The following is a 12,685-nucleotide window of genomic DNA, read 5'->3' on the forward strand; positions in this document are numbered from 1 at the left end:
TATAAAGCCAAATATATTCTACTAATACAGATGTTAGGAAAATATAAAGAAAATTCCTTTAAGAGCAAATTAAGAGCGATGATTATTTGATTCTCTCTCTCTCTTTTTTTTTTTTTTTTTTTTGGTTTCTAATCAAATTGCAAGAAGCTTAATTTTTGTAAAAACTTAAAATTAATTATTAGGTAATGACAATATTTCTCTGGATACATGAGCATTTTGCAATCCTTGTGAGTTACGATTGAGGTTCAGGGGTTCAGTAACTGTTAACAGCTCCTTCTTTTATTTGTACACAACCTTTTATTTGTACACAAATTTGTATACAATATTCCCTTGAGAAGGAATATTGTAGCAAAGTTAAGAATGTGGAATAGATTCCTGTTTTAATAAATGAATTGGAAATTACTTCTCTCTCTCTCTCTCAAAATAAATAAATACACATTTAAAAAGAAAAAGAGTGTAAAAAGAGTACATGAGAGGTCAACTTAGGAGTTTGGTTGTTTTTGTTTTTTGTTTGTTTGTTTATTTATTTTGAGAGAGACAGAGTGAGCATGGGTGAGCGGGGGAGGGGTAGAGAGAGGGGGAGAGACTGAATCCCAAGCAGGCTCCACACTGTCAATGCTGAGCCCTATGCAAGGCTTGAACTCACAAACTGCAAGATCATGACCTGAGCTGAAATCAAGAATTGGATGTTTAACTAACTGAGCCACCCAGGAGCTCCAGGAATCTAGCCTTTTTTAAAAAAAATAAAATAAGAAATGGGATGGCATTGAAGTGTTTTGAATAGGAGAATGTTATCTTCAAAATACAGCTTGTTTGTCCCCATGTCTATAACCCAGTGGGTGTCTCCAAGTATCTACTTGGACAGGTGCGTAACACCTCTAAATGATCTGTCTTTCCTTCATTCTTTCATACTATGTGTGTATATATCATGGTATTGCACAAAATGATGGGATTTTAAAAGATGATGTCTATGATGCTCCACCTCATTTTGAAGGAACAATGCTCTGCAATGCCAAGCATTTTGGAGAGGGCTTGCAAAACATAGGGAATTCTACTGTATCAAAAAATATAATGAATCTTTCAGGTTGAGATTTTAAACTCCTTTCTCAGATTTGTGTTGACACGGCATAGACTGACTATAAGAATACCATTAAAAATTATTCTGGTTCTGTGATTCTATGCAAAGTATATGCAATGTATTTTCAATTACTGCATGACATTAAGGTTCTTTAGAGTGTAGCAAGTATGCATATACTGATAGTGAATACTGACAATTTAGTTTTAGTTAAGCATTTGTTAATGTATGCTAAGAGAAGCCTGCTGCCTACAGAAGCACGCTCTTCTATGAAGAGGCCCACAAGGCAAGCAAGTGATTTCCTTAGTCAACAGCCAGTGAAACTTTAAATCCTGCCAACAGCCTGGTGAGTGAACTTGGAGTTGGACACTCCCTAAATTGTGCCTTGAGATGACTGCAGTGCTAGTTGGCAACTCGACTGCAACCTTGTGAAGGACCCTGAACTAGTCACCCAGCTAAGCACTACTTGGGTTTGTTACCAACATAAACTTTGAAATAATAAATGTTTGTGTTATAAGCCAGTAAGTTTGGAGTAATTTGTTAGACATTAGCCAATTACTAATATATTGCAAAAACTAAAGAAAAAATCCAACGGAAATTAGCTTAAATTGCCATTTATTTCAAATAAAACAATTCTGTAATTAAGTATGATTTGTTAAATTATTGAAGGGAAATGTATTTACATATATTTTGTATCATCTAAAATAGTCTGTTGATTTTTAAATTAAAGCTTTCTTTTATCTGAGAAAGAAGAATCAATCTTTAATTATGCAAGTGATGTAAAAGTGAGCATTAGAATTTAGAAAATCTCTAGCACATATAGTGATCTTTCTTTCTATTTTTGTTGTTGTGGTTGTTGTTGTTGTTATTGTTGTTGGAATGCAATACCTTTTCCAGGAAATCCTGCTCAAGATGCCTTTATACTATTGACCCTTTTTCTCACCTTATGGTTCAGAACCAAGCCTTTCTCACTGGATCATTTTTCCCTGTAGATCATATCTCAACTTAGATTTGAGTTCCCTTCAGGTTCCACTGTCATGGGTCAGAAAGGCCAAAGAATTTAAATTATCGAAGGGAGGTCGGGAAGAATAGATCCTTGAAACCTAGGGACTCTCCAGCAGTCATCCCTGAGGACCATCTGCCAAAGAATTTAGAGCTCACTGTGGCAGCCTCTAACAGCTGAGAGAAAAGTGAGAAGGGGAAATACAAACTTTTCCTAGAAAAAAGAAATCAAAATAATAAAAAAGCTTGACAGAAGTGAGGAGCATCTGTGGCCCAATATGCAACATCACACCCCTGATATTTGAAGATAACTCAATCCTCAACAAGGCTGGGAAGCCAAATCCCAAATCTGAGAAGATAGGAAATGTGAAAAGCCATCTTTACTTCTGACCAACCACAGATGAGAAGATAAAAAGCCTCCAAAACTTGCCAATATGCAATTAAGTAAATTTCATCCCAATATTTTAGGAAGTTCCTCTTTATTTTTCTTCATTGCCAAACTCCTAGAAGATATGATTTATGCCAAATGCCTTCATTTTCTCACCATCTTTTCCCTCCATTTCTTTTGCAATATGGTATCATGCTTAACATTACTGAAATGGATTCTCACTATCCTCAATGAAATTAAAGTTAAGCCTTTTATTCTCCCAAATATTACTTGAAATTTCTGTAGCTTTGTCTATGAAATTATCTCCTTCATCTTCAAACTTTGCAGTTTTGTGTGATTTAAATTATCCTCCTCTATCTCCAGTTACTGTTATCTACTGTTACCTACTGTTACTGTTACCTCCAGTTACTATTGTTATTTTACTTCAACCCAAACCCCAACTGCAGGTATCTTTCATGGCTCAATCTGACCTTTTATTTTCTGCTGTCTCTTGACATTCAGGCCTCATATAAACCATGCTTGCCACACCATAAAGATACTGAAGATGTTTTTACTCCTTGATTTAGCATTCAAGATTCTCCTTTCTTTAGTAGTTTAAGTAATTATGCCTCCAAACTTCTCCTCATATAACTCGTATAACTAGATCCCACTTTCACAATTATCCCTTTCTCTGTGCTTTTGAAAAGTACCCCCTGTTTTTATATCACTTAATTTTATGATTTAAAATTAATCTTGGTTGTCTTTTTGTTTCATAAGTGCCTTCATTGACTCTTTTTTTCAGACAACACAATCAATCTACCGTAATTTGGTTGGTTCAAAACAAAGGACAGAAGATGAGAAAACTGAGAACCAGGAGTATAAAAAAGTGTCCAACATGACACAAATATGTACTGGAAGAGCTAGAAGTATATTAGATCATCCAATCAAAGCCTCTTGATTGAGATTCTGCTCAGAAACTGAGAAGAAAATTTATACTGATCATTTATCTGAGTAGTTACTGCCAGTATATCTACTCTTATTTTAACTTCTTTTTGCATATTAGTCCACTACAAAAAAAAAAAAAAATTTGCATGAGGTAAAGTGAAAAATGTTCCATGTATAGTTTTTAATTTCATTAAAAATTATATTTGCTATAAACAGCAATATCCAAGAGTCAGTAGGACAAGCAAATTACTTGACTATACTGTTTCAGCACTGATATGTTTTCATGTCTCTGACATAAACTTTCCTAAATGAAAATTTCAAAATTATCTTTTCATGTTGTCTCTGAATTTGGAACAATTTTCTTTAGTAAGACTTTATATTTATATAAAACTTTATACATTTCAAAGGACTTGAGAAAATTGAGAAGTCAGATTTCATGTGATATTTATTACTTCAGAAGAGATTCTTTGTTGTTTTCTAAATTGTGTCACTCCTTCCATTTTCTGTATCCTCTTTCTTATAAAGTATGTCACCACAGATTTCCCCTCACATTAATTAACAAACTACTTACATTAAGGTCTGGAATATTAGTAGCAGCATGGCATTTACCTAAGTGCACATTACCTATTAATCGCATGCTTCCCTGACAGGGACAAATACTCTCTTGTATTATCAGTCCTTCCTTTTCTCTTTTAATAGATTTATCACAATTTATGCATCCTTCCCTCTAACTTTCACATGCTTTTCATGTTTAAAATAATGTTGTGGAATCTGTTGTTGAAACAGATTTGACCAACCCATTCGACTGAAGATTCCTGATACTACGATTCCAAGATATCTAAAGAAGGTAATGATAAAGATTTTAAAAATTGGGAAGGTATGTCAGTAGTAATAGATTTAAAGTGTTAATATGACGTATTCAGTTAATAAGGGAGGAAAAGAAAAGTGTTTTATATAAAATTTATATATATTTTGTAAAAATACTTACAGACAACATTTCTATGTTACTGAACGTTGTAATGGTATACAAATGAAAGAAGATTTATATGTGAAGTAGTCCACAAAAAATGAGGTGGTCTTAGCCTGAGCAAAAAGTCTCTGTATGATGTATGCATTTCAAAACTCTAAACCATCACTGCTCAGCTTTTATCCAGAAATTGCCCTTCCCTGTCCTATCAAAGACAGTTAATACAATCAGAAAAATAAATTTAAAACACATTATAAAATTTGTCACATAACAGAGTTCTATGCTGTATTGTGTTTACAGATTGCGAAATGCAGATGTGTTCTGGGAATAAATTTAGGACCTTCTTGGGTCCTACAAGTGGTAATCCCTTATTCTTAGTCCAAAAGGGTGGGGATTTTAAAGAAAGGAAAAGTTTGTCCTCTTAGCCTTGACCTCTCTTTCCCTCCCAAAGAAGGTCAAGTCACTTATCTCATAGTTTCAAAGAATGAAGTGAGTAGATCTGGTTCAGCCTGCACCGTCACATCACTCTCTCTCACTCTCTCTCTCTCTCTCTCTCTCTCTCTCTCCACAAAAGCATACATTCTGATCTACTTTGTGTTAATTGCATTGGAGTAGACCTACCTGGCTACAGAAAGGGGAAAGTTTGGAGTTCCTCAGTTGAGACATGTCAGTAAGTATATATAACTCTAGAGGGAAGAATTAAGTAGCCTAGTATGTTGTCATTGTAAGTAATGCTCCCGGTTCTCTAATCCAACTTTTATCAGTAATAAAGCTGAAATTAAGCCTCTATTTGTCTGGGACATTATTTGTTGATCCCTCAAACCTTCAAACTCCTTGTTATGTACGACCTCTCATCCCTTCCTTCAAATTCTTAAAAGCCATCCTTCTAACTCAGCTTTAGAATCTGTTTCATCGTATTTTAAGAGAATTTCCTCTCATAGCAACCCTTACATTCTCCCTTGAATTCAGGTTCTTCCTTCGCTTTGCCCATCGTTATCTCACTACTCCTCATTTAAATGTTTATTCCCCATAACTACTTGACACTATTCTGCTGTCAAACTTTCGCTGTCACTCTGTTCTCTTAAACCACTCCTTCCTTAATCCACTGCCCTTTCTCTAATTGCCACAATTACTGCAACTACACTTTCAAATGTCACAAATAATCTCATTATAAAATTATCTTTCTTCAGCTCCCCCTTTGTCTTGGCTTCTCTACCAATTTTAGTGCTGACACATACTCCTTTATTTCTTTCCTTTTCTCCATAGGTTTCTCGGATCCTACCACTATTTTCATTTCTTTCTCCTTTTGTCCATTCTGCATTCCATGTAGACATTCTCCCATGTTTAGTCTTTGGTCTTTTCAGTATTGTGTCAGATATGATTCTTCTTCATACTTAATACTTAAGTGCTGCTAACTCCAAGTATAAGATGCTACCTTTTCTTCTAAACTTCAATTTGAATCTTCTTTCATCTTGTATGTGTCCATCACCTCAAAATCAACCTGATCCAAACTGAAATTTTCACTGCTTCCTTCAAAATCACCCACATCTTAATGTTTCTACTACCATTTTGTCATTGCCTCAGGATTAAAATCATAGTGACCTTTGCCTCTATTACCTTCTATTTGAGAGTGACCCATCCCTTATATTTCTTACTTAGTATGTGTTACTCATAACTATGAAATCTTCTGCATTCCTATCAGCATCCTCCCAATCCAAGCCTTTCTCATTTTATGTCTGGACCACTGCAGCAGTTTTCAGCCTTCTATCTCACCAACACAACATATTTATAATTGCCTGATACTGTAATTGATTATATTGTTTATGTCTGCACTAGTGTCTTATGATTTATAAATTCCTTTTTCTTATTCTGTAAGTCCATTAACTTACTTCAAATAATTTTATTAATACCTGGACATTTATATACCCAATAAATGCTTACTGCAGGAACGAATGAATAAATGAATGAATAAAACTAATTTAACCCTCCCAGGTGTTGAGATACACAACTTATCTGTCACTAAGATAAGGCAGGTATTATTAGTGCATTTTACAGATGATAAAATTAGTTTTAGGGAAGTTAAATAGCAATGTTACAGACTACTAAGGGTCAGAATCTGGACTAGATCTCATTCTGTATGACAATGTTTTATATCTCTTTATACATAATATTTCTCATACTATATTTTGATATTTTAAGCAAAGTTGCATAGTATTACTACCGTATTCATGTAAGGGAATATAGGATACACACACACACACACACGTTTGATTTCAAGATTCTTGGTTATTTGTTGGATTACAAATAACACCATTAATCACTCAACCTTTCTGGACATCATCATTCAAAAAAACCAAAATGATAAAATCTATCCTTCCCAGTTCACAGGGGAAAGAGACTCTGGCAGATATAAGTCTAAGATATAAAGCAATGTGCACAATGTCTTGTCAAACTTGTTTCCAATGATCTCCATTTAACCAATTTGATGAAAAAGAAACAACCAGGATAATAAAATTATTTTTTCATAAAATTATTTTTTAATTGTCCTAGGAAAATTGACTCGTTGTCAAATGAAGTGGTTTTTTTTTGTTTGTTTGTTTTTTTGAGATTAGTCTCTATAATGTAACTGGTCTGACATTAAACTACAAGCATTCTTATATATTTAAAGCTTGATGTAATCCCTTTGATATGAATACTGTTTATCATGATGAATTCAGCTCAAATATTAAGAATTTTTAACGTAGATGGAGCAGAGAGTTCTAAACTGAGAAAATCCAAGACCACAGGGCTATTTGAGTCTACATGCTCCCAGTCTTTCTTGAGTTTGTCACTTTATAGTTTAACTGATTCTTCTTATTTTATATTTTATTTTATTTTTATATTTTATTTTATAATTATTTTTTTAACTTTACTTATGGTGGGGGGGTCAGATTGAGAAGGAGAGAGAGAGAATTCCAAGCAGGCTCTGCACTGTCAGTGCAGAGACCGATACAGGGCTCGAACTCACAAACTGCAAGATCGTGACCTGAGCCAAAGTCGGACACTTAACTGACTGAGCCATCCAGGCGCCCATGAATTTCTTTTTATTTTATCATAGCTTGACACATGAAAACTCTTCTTGTTAGGTTCTTCTCAGTGTTGTAAAATGCCTTGAATAAACGAAGGTGCCCTCAATTAGAGAGGCTGAGAAAATAAGGATCCCAGAACAAGCTCTTCACAGCCTCTGACAGAAGATCCCTCCTAAATTGGTCTGCATATTTTTAGAATAAATAATCATAAATAAATATGAGTTACATTTATACCCATAGGAAAGTCAAACTATACTCAAGCTTTAAAAAAAAAAGCGTTGCCTCTAAATCTATTCAACTCTCTAATGAAGAGATTTTGTTAACATTTGATGGTAGGTGTCTAATGAACATCTGTGGAATACAGACTTAAAAGAATGAATTGACAGTTCTTAACCTAAGATCAGAAACTAAATATGTGTTACAAAGTTCTTCCTTTTGTAAATGATGATTATTGTACACCTCACAGATGCTCATTACATATTTCATAAATACTCTAGAGTCACAAAAAATAATTTATGTGTTCATATTTAGAGTTTCCTAAACTTCATCAAAAATTAAAAACTGGATTCCAAGAGTATAGGTCTTGATTATAATCATGAAGTACTGAAATGAGATATTTTTATATGCCATCTATCTTTTTGCATGGTAAAATCACTGTTTATCTGCATACTGTATATATGTCAATGTTTGTTCTGGCAATTCAGATAAAATATAAAATGTCTGACTTTCTCACTATAATTCATGGTGGTTTCATTAGAAATTATCATTCACAAAGTGTTTCATTTTTATTTAAAGAGTTCTTTTTAATATTATATAGGCATCTCTTCAGTTTCTCCCTCAAAATAAGTTAAAGAACAATGGAATAACATATCTTGTTATAGAATAAGGAAGTGTTTGATCCATCAGCATGCCTTCTTGAGATGTTATAGTTCATACAGAATATAGGATATCAAATTCCATATCTGGACATGACTAGTAAGTTTTTAAAAAGAATCAGGGACATCTTCTTTTAAGCTACAAAAGTATGTATGTACATATGTTTTAGGAACAACTTATATGCAAACTAAACTGTGAATCATCGTCTTTCTGAAATGTGAGTCATACAAAGATTAGTGAAAAATATGCCTTAAATTCTAGGTTTTATTTTCCTTTTTTTTTTCCCCTTAAAGATCTCTGGCTAGAATGTTTCTTAGATTCCTTAAATTTGAATAGTCATTCAGCGACATTTCTCATCCAATGCCACTAATTTGATTCTGCATCACTTGAGAATCACAGAGTCCAGAGAAGTTTCCAAGACTAGGATGCACCAAATTGTTGGAAGTGTGTGTGATGAGCATGAATATAGTGAGTGAAGAAAGACCAATTGGGATTCATTTAGTTAGCAAGCAGATGATTTAACATGAATAGAAATCTTGGCATGGTATAATAGAAAAATCCCTGAGTTTCACCATAACTCAGTTGTGATACTTATGATGATATGGTACTTATCATTGCTGGGCCTCAGTTTCCTCATTTTCGATAAGGCAATAATGTCTTTTGAAATTAAATGTGTTAGTACCAGAGTTACATTCAATAAATAATTAAGTATCTGCTATAAGCCAGGTTATGTCTTACATGTAAAAAATAGTGACATAAATAAACAGAGTGTCTCACTTTTGATACACAAAATTATGGAGGACATGGTAAAGTACTGATACCATTACTGCTCAGAATGTAATTACTACAGTGAATACAGTGTACTATGCATGCAAAGTATGACACTTGGTTCAACTGGGGGAGAAGGGAGATCTTTCTGTAGGAAGTACAGAGATCTACAAAGCTGAGATCTGAAGGATGGCACTAGGGAAGAGTCAGTGGGGATGAGAGAAGTGTGCTGACTCAAGAGGCAGATTGAACAGAACTTTATGATTAGCCAAGTTGAGGGATAAAGGGCAGGGAAAGGCCAAGGCTTTCTAATCTCTAATCATAATATCTACTGAACAATAGGAAACAATCATGAATTTGTGGGTTAGGAGAAGTTTAGTATGGAATTGGATATATGTATCTGAAGAAAATAAAGACTAACTCTAAGCTACAAGTTTCATTTTAGGAGCCTTCGGCAAATAGAGGGTCATGAAGTCAATGAAGATTACCTGAAGATTACTCTGAAAATGCCTGTAGAATAAGAATTCCGGAAGGAGGACCTATGTGAGAATGTGAAAAATACTAACACTGAAAGGATAGAAAGGGGATAGTCTGAAAGGACACAGGAAGACCAGTCAGGATAAAAGAGGAGGGGCACCTGGGTGGCTCAGTCGGTTGCTTACGACTTCAGCTCAGGTCATGATCTCATGGTTCGTGAGTTCGAGCCCCGCGTTGGGCTCTGTGCTGACAGCTCAGAGCCTGGAGCCTGCTTTGGATTCTGTGTCTCCCTCTCTCTCTGCCCCATCCCCACTCATGCTCTGTCTCTCTCTGTCTTAAAACTAAATAAAACATTATTTTTTTTTTAAAAAGAGGAAATGAGGAGAAGGTAGTGTTATGGAGACTAAGGAGGGCATTTACAGATATCTTTTTCTTACATACAATGTCTTAAACAAAATAGCAAGTATGACACAGAAAACGACTTACTTGATGTCGGAACCAGGAGTCTTATGGCAAGACTGGTAAATGTAAGAGATGCTGGCTGAACAAACATGGGTTAACCAGTATCCCAGGGTGATGTCTGTGGACAGGAACACAGTGAACACAGACAGTTCTTTCCTGACACTTGGTTGTGAAAGGAAGGGTTAAGCCCTGTGTAATATGGGGAAGGCTTAAATCTTAAACCGTATGCAGGTACTCCCTTCTTGTCCTCATATAGAAGTAAGGTTACATTTGAGTAAGGTTTTCTTATTCCTCTACTAGATATGAAGAAGAAAGTCGTTTTTTTTTTAGTCCAGAATTGTAACAAAAAAAGAACGTGCTGACAGTGAGAGTCTTTATGTGACACAATAAGCCACCACAGGAGTTTTTAATACACTAGAGCTAGAATAGTATTTAAAGTCCAGCTCTCTTCCCCAGGGCTTAATACACATCCTCCAACACAAATAATTATGATGGAGGATATAAATCTGTCACTTCTCTATCCACTTGTTTAGTTATTATTAATTACAAATTATTACTTAAGTACAAATTCTCTCTTGATTACAAAAATATTTTAAAACCAACTAGTTAAGTTACACCTGCAACTATAAAGAAGACAGTTTTATGTAAGTGTAACTATATTTACTTATATATTCCTGAACTCTTAAAATAGGATTTTTTGCCTGAGTTAGAGTAAATAATTATAACCAAATATAATATTATGAAGCATGTCATTGAGTAATGGATACTATAGCTAATTCCTTCTAATTACCTAAGTGAATTCAAATAATTAACAAAATTGGATTTAATGCTTTAAATTTTTCTTCTTGCCTTTCTTACTCTTCAATTTTCTAAAGAACCCTATGATCACTGAGATCTCTAAAGTAACCATTACAATAAAATCGTTATCTGTCAATGTATTATTCCATGTGTTTGAAAATGATACTTGGAATACAATGTATTAAAAATAATTTTTAGATATCTTCTAAAGTTTAAAATTGGTGTAACAATTTTTCATTAGAACTAACCTATACTGGATTATTTGTTAAAGGGGTCTTTTTTTTCTTTTTTTCTTTTTTTTTTTTTTTGGAAGACCAAGAAATATTTACTCCTATCATCATCCATCATTAATTGTTTCCTACCTTCACAAAATAAGAGCTTCCTATCAAATTTTATTATCAAATTTGATTAAATTCAAGAAGAATGACTGCCTGATCTATGGGGAGCACAGTGCTGAGCCTAGAGATATAAATATAAAGAAGACACGGACCTTGTCCTTCATGAGGAGTACCCCTAACTCAACATACTAATTTTTTTTTAATCAATAATGATGATTTTGTCCCTTTCATATCTTTATGCTTCTGAATACTTCTAGTGATCAGGGTAAATTTCAGAGTGTTATATTTTTCCAACTGTCTTTCTGCTCCCTATAAATTCTTGATTTATCCCCCCCCTTTATGTTTTTTAGCCTACCTTACTGTCTGAAATTGAGGAGAATTCGGATATTTTAAGTCCCTTTTCTATTTAATTTTTTTTCCTAAAATTCATTTTAACTATATTTTGCTAATGTTCTCCTTTCCTTTTTTTAGAATTCTGAATTATGTCATCATGCAGTTACTTCCACTGAGGTTTTCATTAATTTTCATAGCCTCAATTAATTCCTCCTTACTTGTAGGATCAAATTATGTGTGAGAACAAGAAAGTTGCAAGCTGTAAATGTGTGAGGTATACTGGCATATAATGAAGGCAATGAACTAAGCAAAACAAGGAACATACAAGGAACTAAGCAAAACAAGGGAAATACATTCCCCTTAACTATTACCCCAAATAAAAGTTAAGTGCTTTATTTTCCAGTTTTGTTAAAACAAAATTTTAAATATTTTTCAGGGTTTTTTTTTTTCCTTGCTGTGTTACTCTGCAAGTATATAAACTGAAAATGTCACAACACACAGGTTCATCAACATTTTAAACATGAGAAGACCTTCCTTTTTATTTACCTAACAATGTCACACAGTGAAATAAGTCTTTTTTTTTTTTTGAGAAATATGGTAATGTAATAATGCCAGTCTGCAAAACCATTTTTATGGGTCATTACTTTACTTTCCATGCTACAAAGGTCTAGCTGAACACACAGCATGATGGGGGGAAAATCTAATAATCAAAGGTCATCTAAAAGGTCACATTCATAAAGTCGGTTTCTCTTCACAGCTTTTAAAAAATATTACCTATAGTAAATTACTATTTACATAAATGTATAAATCAAGTGAAAAGGTATCTTTTTAATGAGTGAATATAGGGTCAAATCAAATAGATTAAACAGCTTTTTAATATTGTGATAGATATAAGAGGATATGGCTCTACTGAAAAAGTAGATTATGATGGAGAAGTTGGTCCTTTGCAGATCTGAAACTTAAAAAAAAGGTAAATAATGCAAAAGAGTAATATTTTTAAAATTTGACCAATAAGAACATCTTTTGAGATGCTCCTACCCTAAAATGGTAGCAAGGAAAAATAAATTTATAAATAGTGCTAATAGCATTTCGCATTTTAGATTCACATCTTATACTGGCATATACCCAATATGCTGAAGAGTCCTCAGGGCACCTGGGTGGGTCAGTCAGTTGAAGGCCCAACTTCAGCTCAGGTCATGATCTCACAGT

General features: G+C 33.9%; 1 protein-coding gene across 2 annotated transcripts in view; it reads right to left on the bottom strand.

Annotated features, from left to right (window-relative positions):
• The window catches only part of GRID2 (glutamate ionotropic receptor delta type subunit 2), a 1,443,376-nt gene that overhangs the window by 1,189,011 nt on the left and 241,680 nt on the right, over nucleotides 1-12,685 (bottom strand). The window lies entirely within an intron of this gene.

Source organism: Panthera tigris, chromosome B1 (genome assembly GCF_018350195.1).
Source record: "Panthera tigris isolate Pti1 chromosome B1, P.tigris_Pti1_mat1.1, whole genome shotgun sequence".
NCBI lineage: Eukaryota > Metazoa > Chordata > Mammalia > Carnivora > Felidae > Panthera > Panthera tigris.